We start from the raw sequence: 14,747 nt of genomic DNA, 5'->3' as shown, positions 1-14,747 counted from the left end.
TACCACTCCAGTACCCACTCCAGTATACTTGCCATTTCCACCTACCCCTCTGCCATAGTGCTGACCCTCATTTACATATGTATTAGAAAAGACTTACCCTTTCTATTAACTTAAGTAACATAGCTATCATCTGACATGTTTACCTTTTATTTTTTGAAGAGAACCCAGGTAAGTTCCACTCTCTTGCTGCTGCTGCTAAGTCGCTTCAGTCGTGTCGAACCCCGTGCCACCTCATAGAAGACAGCCCCCCAGGCTCCTCCGTCCCTGGGATTCTCCAGGCAGAAACACTGGAGTGGGTTGCCATTTCCTTCTCCACTCTCTTAGACAGCAACAATTATACAACACAATTTTATCAGTTATAGTCATCATGCTACACATTAGATCCTCAGACCTTATAATTTTCACATGTTAAAATGTATAACCTTTTACAAACCCATCCCTATTTCTCCCATTCTCCAAGCCTTGGCAGTCACTTTCCTCCACTGTTTCTGAGTTCCACGTTTTTTGCTTTTTACATTCCTTACAATTGAGATCATACAGTAACTGTCTTTCTCTAACTTGTTTCACTTAGCATTAAGCACTCCAGTTTCATCCATGCTGCCACATATGGAAGAATTTATTTCTTTTTTAATGGCTAAATAAAAGTCACACACACACACACACACACACACATACACACACACACACACACACACACACACACACACACACACACACACACATATATATATCTCATCACATAGTTTAAGTCTCTTCACCTGCTGACAGATATTTAGATTGTTCCTAAAATAGATTGTTTCTAGGCTACTGTGAATATTGATGCAATGAATATGTGAGCACAGATTTCTCTTTTAGAAATAATTATTTCATTATATATTCAGAAGTAAATATATATCCAGAAGTGGGATTAGTGGCTACATTAACAATTCTTTGTAAAATTTCGTGAGAAATTTCCAGAAGGTATTCCATAGGAGTTGCACCAATACACATTCCTACCAATAATCCATTAAGACCTCCATTTTCTACACATCCTCAGCCACACTTATCTCTTACTTTTTGGTAAAAGCCATTTAAACATGAGTGAGGTGGTATATGCTGTACTTTTGATTTGCACTTCCCTGATAGTGATGTTGAGCATCTTGTCATATACCTCTTGGGCATTCTGTATGTCTTATTTCAGGGGAAAATTGTCTATTCTGTAAAAAACAGCATGCATTTTGTATACAGTATTGAATATATAAAACTCAGTTACCTATCCATACACCAAAACAAATAACAGAAGTACAAATAATCCCATTTACAATTGCATCATCAAAAAAATAAAATACAAAAAAATAAATTTAAGCAAGGTGTTGAAAGATCTATGTATGAAAACCTTCAAGACACTCATGAAAGAAATGTTTAAAAGACACCAAAAGAGACATATTTCATATTTATTGACTGGAAGAGTTAATATTCTTAATACATCCATACTTCCTAAAGCTATCTACATATTCACAAGAGTCTCTTTCAAAATTCCAAGGTATTTTTCACAAAACAGAAAAAAAAATTCTATAACTTGTATATAACTCTTGTTATTGTTCAGTTGCCAGGTTATGTCTGACTCTTTGTGACTCCACAGCCTGCAACACGCCAGACTTCCCTGTTCCTTACCATCTCCTAGAATTTGCCCAAGTTCATGCCCATTGAATTGGTGATGCCTTCCAACCATCTCACCCTCTGTCAGCCTCTTTTTCTTCTGCCTTCAATCTTTCCCAGCATGAGGGTCTTTTCCATTGAGTCAGCTATTCACATTAGGTGGCCAAGATATTGGAGCTTCAGCTTCAGCATAGTCCTTCCAAAGAGTATTTGGGGTTGATTTCCTTTAAGGTTGACTGGTTTGATCTCCTTGCTTTCCAAGAGACTCTCAAGAATCTTCCATAGCACCACAGTTTGAAAACATCAATTCTTCAGTACTCTGCCTTCTGTATTGTCTGTCCAGCTCTTACACGCATACATGACTACTGGAAACAGCATAGCCTTGACTGTACAGACCTCTGTCGGCAAAGTGATGTTTTTGTTTTTAACACACTGTCTAGGTTTGTCATAGCTTTCCTGCCAAGAAGCAATCGTCTTCTAATTCCATGGCTGCAGTCACCATCCACAGTGATTTTAGAGCCCAAGAAGAGGAAATCTGTCACTGCTTCCACCTTTTCCCCTTCTATTTGCCATGTAAGTGATGGAACCAGATGCCATGATCTTAGCTTTTTTGATATTGAGTTTTAAGCCAGCTTTTTACTCTCCTCTTTCACCTTCATCAAGAGGCTCTTTAGTTCCTCTTCACTGTCTGCCATTAGAGTGGTATCATTCACATATCTGAGGTTGTTGATATTTCTCTCAGCAATCTTGATTCCAGCTTTTAGGACTCTTCCAGTCCAGCATTTCACATGACATGCTCTGCATATAAGTTAAATCAGCAGGGTGACAATATTCAGCCTTGACGGACTCCTTCACTAATTTTGAACCAGTTTATTGTTTCTTGTCTGCTTCTACCTGTTGCTTTTTGGACTGCATACAGATTTCTCAGAGGACAAGTAAGGTTGGTCTGGTATGCCCGTCTCCTTAAGAATTTTCCACTTTGTTGTGATCCACACAGTTTGGTGAGGTCAATGAAGCAGATGCTTTTCTGGAGTTCCCTTGCTTTCTCTATGTTCCAGCAAATGTTGGCAATTTGATCTCTGATTCCTCTGCCTTTGCTAAACCTAGCATGAACATCTGGAAGTTCTGGGTTCACATAATGCTGAAGCCTAGCCTGGAGGAATTGTGCATAACCTTACTAGCATGGGAGATGAGTGCAACTGTTCAGTGGCTTGAACATTCTTTAGTACTGCCCTTTTTGGTAATTGGGACGATGATTGACCTCGTCTTGTCCTCTGGCCACTGCTGGCTTTTCTATATTTTCTGACACATTGAGTGGGGCACCTTAATAGCATCATCTTTTAGGATTTTAAATAGGTTTGCTGGAATTCTATCACCTCCACTAGCTTTATGGGCAGCAGTGCTTCTTAAGACCCACTTGACTTCACATTCCTGAATGTCTGGCTCTGAATGAGAACATACACCACTGCGATTATCTGGGTCATTAAGATTTTTTGTATAGTTCTTCTGTGTACTTTCTCCATCTCTTCTTGGTCTATCCTGCTGTATTAAATCACAAAATACCAAAGTGTCAAAGTGATTTTGAGGAAGAAGAACACAGTTAGAGACTAGGGTTGCTGATTTCAAATTGTATTAGAAAGCTATAGTAATCAAAACAGAATGATTTGCTTCTGGCATGAAAACAGACACATCAATCAACAGAGCAGAACAACAAAGCCAGAAAGAAATGGACACCCATATATTGTCGGTTAGCTTATGAAAAAGGAGCCAAGAATATCCAATGGGGAAAGGACAAGCTTTTCAAAAATGGCACTGGGAAAACTGGATAGTTCTATGAAAAAATGAAACTGTGCCCCTGTCTTTTAGCATACACAGAAATCAACTAAAAAGGGGTTACAAAGTTGAACGTAAGACTTTGAGCGATTAAACCCCTAAAAGAAAACATTGAGGTAATCTTCTTGCCATCAGTCTTTGCAACAAGTTTTTGGGTTTCACACTAAAAGAAAAGGCAACAACTGCAAAAACAAACCAGTGCCACCACAACAAACTCCAAAGAAAGGAACATCAACAAAATCAAATGGCAATTTACAGACTGACAGAAGATATTTCCAAATCACATATTTCATAAGGGCTTAATATCCAAAAACACATGAGACATACAACTCATGGGCAAAAAACCCCAAATAATCCAAATTTTTAATGGAGCATAAGAACAGTAAGAGTTTCAATAAATCTAAAGATTAGACTGTAGGTGAGAAACAAAGCAAGGTTTTCCTTTTATAACAACAAAAGCTTGTGCCTTCCTGGCATTACTTTCTTCATCTCCATTCACTTGTTTGACAATTATAGTTCACAGTGAACATTCTTCAGTCAATAGAAATCACCCCACAGTGAGCTATAATATGTACTAAGAACCGTAGCACTTGGGAAAAAAAAAACCAAAACTAATATTTGCATACTTACTAATGATGCATATCAAAAGGAAGGTAATTTCCAGAGTTCACCAATCTATTGTTTTCTATATTTCATTTCAAAATTGAGCCACCTAGTAAGGAAAATGAGTTAAGAGATCTCACTAACATATAGATAGAAAATGAGTTTTAAATGGAAGCATTAATTGATTATAATTTGGAGGTAATTTATTACTACTGTTATAACTGTAGTCCTTCTGGGTTTCTAGTGCATCAGGTTAGTAATTTGTTATCAATATTAATAGCAACATAGGGACACATACTACTAAGGTCATAGTGAATAGAGAAAGACATAGATGTAGTAGGCAAGAAGTGCAAGTATGGGAAGTCAGCAATGGTAGTAAAGGACATTATTGCCTTGAGAGGAAGGAAGGTTCTCAAAGTTTCTTGAAACCCCAAGAACGAGTCAGATGTGAAGAATTAGCTTAATTTGTAAACCAGAAACTCAACCAGAAGAAATTTCAGTTCATAAAAATATTATGATGCTAAAACCCACAATTTAGACAGAGAATAGGGTAGGGTAGGGTATATAGACATTCAAAATTCTCCATTGCTTAGTGCATCAGGCACTCAAGGACCACCCTCACTGAAGTCTTTCTCTATTGCTCAACCTACAGGTACCACCATGCAGAAAGAGATAGCTCTACTCCACAGGCAGTTGAACCCTACTTTTATGGCCTTGTGGGTTTCCTTAAGTAGCATTGGATGCAGCAGATTTCCTCCATCCCATCCCATCTGGCTGTTTTCCTATGATCAACAGGAGTCCTCACCCTGAGATCATTCCACAATCCCCATGGCTCCAGCTCCCAGCTTCCGTGGACACCAGTGGACTTACAACCCCGTCCAAGGTATGAAAGGCAGCAGCATGGCTTGTCTATGTGGTTCTCACTCTGTTCGGACGGTCACAGGTTAGTTAGTTCACTCCCCAACAGCTTCAAATGACTCCCCCATTCCAGTGGACGGCCGTGGACGCGGGGATCTCTCCCCTGCGCATCAGCTCCCTCAGCCCCAGGTGCCGGCTGTTCCCACTTGCTCTCCTCCTTCTTTCCCCTTCCGCCTTGTCCCTTCTTTCCTTTGTCCTACTGAGTTTTGTATGAATCCGGATATTCCTTCTCAGAAGTCAGGGCGTCCTGCCAGTATTCACCTGGTCTTCTGTGAGAACTCCTGTGTCTTTAGACGTTTTTGATGCATCAGTGGAGAGAGGTGTACCCCACTCCCACCTACCCCTCCATCATCTTGTCCACCACCATTTGTGCATGTTTTAGAAACGAGTTTCCCTTCCTATTAAGTTAACATTGCCATCACCACACATGTTTAAGTTTTGCTTTTTGAGGAGCACACAGGTAAGTTCCACTCTCTTCAGTTGAGTCAGTCATTCAGTCGTGTCCGAATCTTTGTGACCCCATGGACTGCAGCACGCCAGGCTTCGCTGTCCATCCCCAACACCCAGAGCTTACTCAAACTCATGTATGTTGAGGCGTTATGCCACTTGATGATGTCCACTCTCTCAGAGATTTTTTTTTTTTTTTTTTTTAGATTCTTTACAATGAGATCATAGTGGATTTTTCTTTCTCTGGTTTAGTTTACTTAGTGTAATGCCCTCCAGTTTCATCCATGTTGCCACAAATGGAAGCATTTCCTTCTTTTTCTAATGGCTAAATAATATTTACCTATATATGTCACATCACATTGTTTAATTCATCCACCTGTTAAAAGATACTGAGGTTGTTCCTATACCAAGACTACTGTGAATAATGCTGCAGTGAACATAGGAATACAGATCTCTCATTGAGACAATTCATTTCCTTTGACTATATATCCAGAAACAGGATAATGGATCCCATAACAGTTCTCTTTTAAATTTCTTGAGGAACCTCCACAATATTTTTCCATGGGAGTTGCACCAGTTAGGGAGTTGCACATCCCTAACAACAGTGCATAAGCACTCTTTTTTCTCCACGTCCTCAACAAGATTTGTCATTTCTTAAATTTTTGGTACTAGTCATTCAAACAGGTATGAGGTGATGTCTCTTGTGCTTTTGATCTGCATTTCCTTTTTTTATTAGTCTTGCTGAGCATCTTATCTTATACCTCTTGATCTTCTATATGCCTTATTTGTTGGAAAATCTCTATTCTTTTTTTTCCCATTTATTTTTATTAGTTGGAGGCTAATTACTTTACAATATTGTAGTGGTTTTTCCCATACATTGACCTCACCTAATTTTAAATAACCATTTTATTCTTAGATGCCATGCCCCTTTAAACTAACTAAGAGCAGAGAAAACCTAGTAAATGCTGATATGCTTAATTAAATTACCACTCTTCTGGTAAATTGTAAAAAGAATCATGCTCATATCTCATTCAGGAGGATAAAATCTCTATTTTATCAGTTCTCTTGTCCATACTCAACTCTTGCTCACTTCAGTCTTAAATTTTGCTAACTTAAAAAGGACGGACAGGAAAAGTAATATTAAAATCACGCTTGCAAGAGTCTATGATTTTATGCTTCTATTGGCCAAAGGTAAGGCCAGGAATAATTTCTGTGATATTACAGTACATCATGGAAGCTTGAAGGTCTAGTTTTACTATCAAAGAGGAGATGTTTGGAGATGGTTCAAAAACTAAGCCCCACGGATTGTCAGGATGTACTCCCGACCAGACAGATAAATTTTGTCCCTAAAGAGTCAAAGTCAGGAAAGTCAGGCCTTGTTCGCAGAGCCAATGACATTGTCTTGGGTACTGACTAGGTAATATCTTGTTTTACCATTTGGAGATTTATTTGCCATTTTCTCAAAGAAGCAACCGTAATGAGAAGATTAAAGATGCATAAAAGTAGAAGAGCTGTCAAGTTGCCTAGAAAAAATGCTAACCAGGAGAACCAGGCCTCCACACTGATAATTGTCAAAGACTTTACCGGTGAGTGTTTTATAGACAGAGCAGAACAAGTGGATAAAACCAGTGCTCTAGGGTCACTGCTGTTTTGCAGTCAAAGACAAAATATTTTTCGCTTTAAGCAGAGTCATCACAGCTCCTGATATGGTCCTGGTTACACACATGCAGACCGAGAGCCCACAGGCATGTGTGATGTGGCATCAGGAAGTGAACAGATGACTGCATTGGTGCCCAGTCACCTCCATCTGCTAATAATGGGACCAGGGAAAATTACTTGCCCTCTCCAAGTCATTGCATCTCATTAACATAACTTGATGATCATAGTGAAGATTGAGGCTATCTCACAGGGTTACTGTGAAACACACATTTTAAGATGTTTTAAAGCTTTTGGGAAAGTATCAAAGACATGCATGGGGTTATGAAGGTGAGTTAGTAGACCCAAGGTACAGTATCCTTTTTCTCTTAGTATTCTCTCTGTACTCAATAGTAGCGATCTGTCAGTCATGTGTTTACTCTTACCCCAGCGTGATGGTAAACCACACAGATCAACTGTACACGTCTTGTCATTTTAGTGTCTAAAATTCAAGCATTAGTCAATGTAGAGTGAAAAAATTGCGAACTCCTAGAGGGCCTTGCTGGTCAGAGTCTGCAGAGCTCCAACATTAAACTGTCTTGAAAGAATGGCCTAAATTCCATATATATGCATTAGTATACTGTATTGGTGTTTATCTTCCTGGCTTACTTCACTTTGTATAATGGGCAATTTAGAAAGATGGTAACAATAACCCTATATGCAAGACAGAAAAAGAGACACCGGTGTATAGAACAGACTTTTGGACTCGATGGGAAAACGCAAGGGTTGGGTGATCTGAGAGAATAGCATTGAAACATATATATTATCAAGTGTGAAACAGATCACCAGTCCAAGTTGGATGCATGAGACAAGTGCTCAGGGCTGGTACACTGGGATGACCCAGAAGGATGGGATAGGGAGGAAGGTGGCAGGGGGGTTCAGGATAGGGAACACATGTAAATCCATGGCTGATGCATGTCAATGTATGGCAAAAACCACTACAATATAAGCCTCCAACTAATAAAAATAAATGAAAAAAAAAAAAAAGAATAGCTTAAACACTCTGGCTCAGAATTAAGTTCCAAATGTTTGCAGAGCACAGAAGTACTTCTGGGAGCAATACAAAATGCAGGGAGTAGCCTACTTCTCCAACTATCTATCTGTGCAAATATCATCATCCAAATTTACACAGAAGGCGCTTCTTCTTCCCCACCCCAGCTACTACAGCACCAACTCCTGCTCAGAGCAACAGGGAAAGAGAAGGCTTCCCTCCACAGGATGGATTTGATAACCTCAGGTGACCTGATCAATTCAGAATGGCTCATGTTTTTATTTTAGCAGGGTCCTGCCTGCTCCTGCTGCTGGTCCTGTCAAATCTGCTCCTTTGCCAAGGCAACTTACACCCGTCATGTGGTCCTGACGTGTTTAAAATCCCCCAGAAGTCCCTTAGAGCGCTGTTTACCCGTGCCTTCAGGCTGTCCCACGACATGAATAACCTTTCCACTATGATGTTCCTTGAGTTTGTAAGTACTGTGGTGGTGGTGGTTTAGCTACTAAGTCATGTCCGACTCTTATAACCCCATAGACTGTAGCCTGTCAGGCTCCCAGAAGGTACCTCTGCCTAAGTGACTGGGCCATACTGTCCTTTAAATAAGAAGGTTGCCTCAACCAAACTTCAATTAACATACTCTGTAGTTCAAAGATGCCGTCAGCTCATAAGATGTGGAAATCAAAGAAAGGTTCAGTTTTGTGAAATCTCAAAGATTCCTTAGAAGTGCAATAACTTTTTCAATTTCCTTTCATTCATTTTCTTTTTTAAATTTCCAAAATAAATGATTTTGTATTTGTCAGTTAGGAATGCCACAAAAGAATAAAATAGACTCAGTGGAATAAACACCAGAAATTTATTTCCTCACAGTTCTGGGGGCTAGAAGTCCCAGATCAGGGCACCAGCAAGGTGAGGTTCTGGTAAGAACTCTTTCTTCCCAGGATGGCTTCTCCGTGTGTCCTCACACAGGGTGGGGAGTGGGGCAGACAGACAGAGGAAAGGACACACAGACACAGAGACAGAAAAGAAAATTCTCTGGTGTTTCTCTTAATGGAGACACTAAACCTATTGGATGAGTGTTCCAACCTAAGAGCTCATTCAACCTTAATGGGCTTTGCTGGTGGCTCAGATGGTAAAGAATCTGCCCACAATGGGAGAGACCTGGGTTCTATTCCTGGTTCTGGAAGATTCCCTGGAGAAGGGAACTGCAAGTCACTCCAGTATTCTTACCTGAGAAATTCCATGGACAGAGGATTCTGGTGGTCTATAGACCATGGCGTGCCAAAACGTCGGAACCCTTTTCAAAACAGTGTACTTTGGCAATTTGGGCTCTAACACATGAATTTGAAGAAGACACATTCAGTCCATAATACTACCTGACAGAAAGCAGTTTTAGGTGTGACAGGGGAAAAGGAAGCATGTGATTTTCTGGTCCTTCACGGCCTCTCTGGGCTTTCTTCTCCAGGCTCAGAGTAAATAGCCAATAAAAGAGAACTGCTCTGTAGTGAACTGGGTGGATGCAACATGTTAAACAAAGCTGAATCCTGGTTACAAAAACGAATATTAGTAGTTTTTTTAATGCTACAAATTATTGTTTTAAGATTTGCAGTGAATAGGTTTAGAGTTACAGTAGAAGGGGGTTTACAATTGGAAACAATTATTCTCTTTCTGATGAAGGTATTTGAACGTTGAATGTTAATTCTTTTAGGTCAATCAAGGAGCACACAGTAGAGAAGACAGCTAATAAAAGGCGGTGCTAAAGGTTTCTATTAAATTCCTGTAGTTCTTTGTACTCACTAGTTTTTGTTTCATCCTCCATTTTTGACTTTCTACTTTTTTTTTCCAACTCTTCCAAGTAATCTCTTCAAATGTTCATGACTTTCACTAAAGATTAGTTTTTCTCTATCAATGTGTTAGCTAGATTTTTCTACTCTTATTATTCTCAGTCCATTGCTTAGTATTTCCTAAAACTTTATGCCCTGTTTTTCTGATGTACCATTTTGTCACCATAAACAGCATTGTATTCTGCACCTGGGACAAACACTGAGCTTTTTGGTGAGCTGGTTCAGAGATAAGTCAGAGTCATTACTGTGTTACTCCTTATAAGGGAATATATTGGCTCTAACCCACTGTAAACAAGAGATTAAATGGTTAAATATGGGTGCATGCATGCATTCTAAGTCATTTCAATTGTGTCCACCTCTTCACAACTCTACTGACTGTAGCCCAATAGGTTCCTCTGTCCATAGGATTCACCAGGCAAGAATATTGGAGTAAGTCGCTGTACCCTCTTGCATGGGATGCTCCTCACTTAGGGATCAAGCCTGAGTCTTCTTATATCTCCTGCATTGGCAGGAGTGTTCTTTACCACTACTGTCACCTGCTGTTGCTGCTAAGTCACATCAGTCGTGTCCGACTCTGTGTGACCCCATAGACGGCAGCCCCCCAGGCTCCCATCCCTGGGATTGCCCAGCATCACCTGGGCAGCAACAAATATTTGTACATATGTACTATATTTGGTTCAAATAATAAAATAAATAAAGATAATAATAAAACAGAGAAGGGAAAAGTTTGAACTTAGAAAAGCTAGATGTAAAATCATTTTTATAGAAACAATGTATAGAAAAAGTAGGGAAAGAATGACTTTCAAATTTTCTGATGCCTCCCCATTAAAAAAATTACAAGTCTATCAAACATGTTAATGTTTTGGTAATGGTTCCATCTACTGAATGCCCAATAGCCCTAACTAGTTGCCTGATCACTTTCAGGATGAAAATTATTCCCAGAGTAATCCGGAGTTTAGTAATGCCACTGATTATTGCCACACCAATCCCCTCCAGGCTCCTGAAGAAAGAGAAGAAGCCCAAGAGATGAACGTGAGTCTTTCACCTGGGTTTTTCACTGGATCAAATGAGACAGTATGTAGCTTACCAGGCTTCAGCTTATTAGAGGTAATGGTAACTGTACATGAAGAAAACGGCGGAGGAAACATAAGCAATTGAAGAGAAATTATATTATGCAGTTGAAGAATGAATGAAATCAAGGGATGACTAAAGATCTGTAGTAGCAAAATAAAAAACAGATCTATAAATTGTCCATGCAGGCAAGTTTAGTTAAAGCAATACATTAGACACAGGATTGCAGCTGTTATACTGTACAAAAACAGGAAATGAATGGGAACTTCCATGTGTAAAACATAAGATTGCAATATTCATGAATATATAAGAAACACACCCCAGTTTTGAGTACTCCCTGTTACTAGTGACTTGTACGTGGGAGTCCTATACCGCACCACTCGAGCCATCACGTCTGCCTTTTAAGGCTCTCCTGATTCTGCTTCTCCTTCTCTAACACATCCTTCATTCGTCATTCTCAATGACTCCAGTGTCACCTTTCATTCTTAATTTGTAAGTCTCCCCCACAATGGCCTATAAAACATTGCTTTGCTTCTCATGGCCGCAACAATTGCCTCTGTTCTGAGGACAACACAGTTTACATATCAAGCCTCAATCATTTATGGCAGCTCCAAATTGTCACCGTTATAATCTCTCCTTTCTGATTTCCTGCATTATCCTTTGTCCTAACATTATTTAAAATACTTTCAAATGCATCCCCCCTTAAAATACTATCTTCTCTCTCTACACTTTCTTAATGATACCATCATTATTTTCCTCATTAAGAATGAGGATAATCAGGTATAGGTAAAGGTCAAAGAGGAGGAGGAGGAGGAGTGATTTTTCAATAAGCTTAAATTTAAAGCTTATTGAGAGTTACTACATGGCCATATATTTTACAAGCACTTTATGTGCATTACTATATTTAATCCTACTGAGTTCTCTCTTTTTTACCACTAAAACAGTTCATGATGTAAAGAAATCAAACATATTAACTAGAGATCTTTGGCCCCTGGCATTTTCATGCTCAATTCTGCTAGTAGTAGTGAACTAGGGGGGAAAGCCCTCCATTGTGAATCCCACGGATGCTGTTACTAAAGACAACGCTGTGCCATTTTCTGCCCGGACACATGTCAACAAGACAGACTCTTCTGATACCAGCATAGGGGCTGGTGTTGGGATCAACTGAGGAAAGAAAGCCTGTTTAGGAATGCCATGTCTTCGTCATTGTCTCTTTGTTGTAATATCACAAAACAAATTACCAATCAAAAATCAATACGAATGACTCATCTGATTCATTAATACAAAAGAATCACTGAGTGGGCACAGGTAGAATGCCTCTTTCCTGGGTCAGGTACTGCAGGCACATACTGACTTGTCATAAAACACTTAGATTTCTCTCATGCAAATATGCAAACAAAAGAACTCACTGAGTGGTGGTAGAATATCAGAGGAAAAAAGAAAATTTTTCATGTTATAAATTAGAACTCATCAGAAGAATTAGTTCCTAAAATAACCTAGATTTTTAATAATTCAGCTAAGTGTGAACTAATAGCTTACATTTTATAATTTTGCAACTTTTACAACCTTCAAAAATCTCTGCATACACATAAGAACAACCAAGAGTATTTTAGGTCAGCTGCTCTGAGCAACGATCACATGTTACCAAACCACTGAATTATGATTATTTTAATGAGACTGTTTCTTACATTTGCTTAGAATGAAGACCTTAGTAAGTGGATCCTCATGTTACTATACTCCTGGGATATTCCTCTGCATCATCTAGTGAAGACCCTGCGAAATATAGAAGAAGTTTCAAATACTACCCTATCAAGAGCCAGAGCGACTATGAAAAAAGTACAAAATCTTAAGCAACTCATAGAGAGGCAATTCAACCAGGTGAGTATCCTGCAGAGGGCTTCCTCGCTTTGTTCGTGATTGAAAGAGGTGACCTCTGTAATGTGTAAGGTATTTTGAAATAGCTCATTTTGTAAGAAAAAGATTTAGGACTTCTGTATTCTAGACTGGTACTACATAAAGCAGGAGCCTAGTCATTCATAGTGATAGATTCAACTGTAAAGGAATCAGAATTTCACTGCAAATTTTGGCCTGTGCAGCCTTCCCTGCATTACACACAATTCCACCAAAAGCTTGCCTCTTCCTGGGCACAGGTGGTTGAAATAATATCAAGAGTAAGAGAACTAGAGAACAGAATTTCCATGATCAGCCTTTTCTTCAAAGTATCCCAGGACAGCTGCTCTTGAAGTTCCACGTGTCTTCTTTCTCTGTTCCCCTCAAATCAAAGGATGAGAGTGGGAAGGAAGAAAAGAGAAAGTAAAAACTAATCTGAAGTTATGTTTCTGCTTTTTAGGTTGCTAATAGTGTTCTCATAGGCTGGCTCCAAAATCCATATTTAGAGAGTTTTATATTTGTATGTATTTCCCAATCTTAATTTGATTATTACAAGGGACAAAGATAAGCAAATACTAATAAAATGCTTAAGAAGTCATTATCTTTTGGGTATTCAGGTTATTTTTCCAGCCAGAAAGAAGATGTTGGATGCTCGCATTTGCTGGACAGAACTTCAATCCCTGAGGTCCAGAGATGAAAAAATACGTCATCATGCATTTTTTATCCTGTTCCGGTGCCTGCACAGGGATACACGTAATATTGACATTTACACCAAGATCATGGCATGCCGAATCCACAACACGTGCTAAATCCACATCCATCCCATCCAGCTCTGAGATGGTCCTAACGATCTATCCCATAGCAAGCTTCTTTGAAATTTACAGCTTTTTAATGCATGCACTGTGAAATGGGTCTTCTCTTAAAAAAATAAACACAGACTCTTTAGAGATGTCAAAATCTAAGAGGGCAATTTGTTAACATTTCTTATTTTTATTTAATATAAAATCAAAAGAAAATCCACCCTTACAATTGAGAGAATGAAGCTCCTATTAAAATTAGTCACAAATAGCAGAAGCTGGCATTACAAAGAAGACCATTAAGAGATTACATAAGATACATGAGTCAGGTGCTCGGGCCTGGTGCACTGGGAGGACCCTGAGGAGTCGGGTGGGGAGGGAGGTGGGAGGGGGGATCGGGATGGGGAATACATGTAACTATATGGCTGATTCATGTCAATGTATGACAAAACCCACTGAAATGTTGTAAAGTGATTGGCCTCCAACTAATAAAATAATATTAAAAAAAAAAAAAAAAAAAAAAAAAAAGAATCACAGAAAATTATTCTGGGTCAATTTATTAGAATCAAAATATTAGACAATTGTTCATGGTTCTGGCCATGCTACCAAGAAGACTGAATCCTCAGGATTCTTATGAAAGCTAGCTGCGAACTGTCAGCCCACTGTCACAGTGTTACACCAGACAGGATCAGTGCTTCGCACCTTTGTACAAATAGCATGAGGTTTACTGAACTGTCTGAAGATTGTTAGGATGCTGTCTTAGTCCTTCTGGGTTGCTATAACAAAATATCACAGACTTATAAACAATGGAAATGGATTTCCACAGCGTGGTCATGCAGTGTCCTTTCTGGTCACACACTTCTTATTGTATCCTCAAACGGGGGGAAGGACTCGGGAGCTCTGTGTGTCTCTTATATATAAAAGCACTCATCTCACTGAGGAGGCTCCATCGTTATAACTCCATCACCTCACAAAGGCCCCGCATATGGATACTATATCCATGGGAATCAGGATTTCATCATA

General features: G+C 39.3%; 1 pseudogene; it reads left to right on the top strand.

Moving 5' to 3' along the window:
- Positions 1-4,782: 4,782 nt before the first annotated feature.
- Positions 4,783-13,736, top strand: LOC136151479 (placental prolactin-related protein 3-like; annotated as a pseudogene).
- Positions 13,737-14,747: the final 1,011 nt, after the last annotated feature.

The sequence above is a fragment of the Muntiacus reevesi genome, chromosome 20 (assembly GCF_963930625.1).
Source record: "Muntiacus reevesi chromosome 20, mMunRee1.1, whole genome shotgun sequence".
NCBI classification, from domain to species: domain Eukaryota; kingdom Metazoa; phylum Chordata; class Mammalia; order Artiodactyla; family Cervidae; genus Muntiacus; species Muntiacus reevesi.
This window is presented reverse-complemented; position numbering and strand designations above follow the sequence as displayed.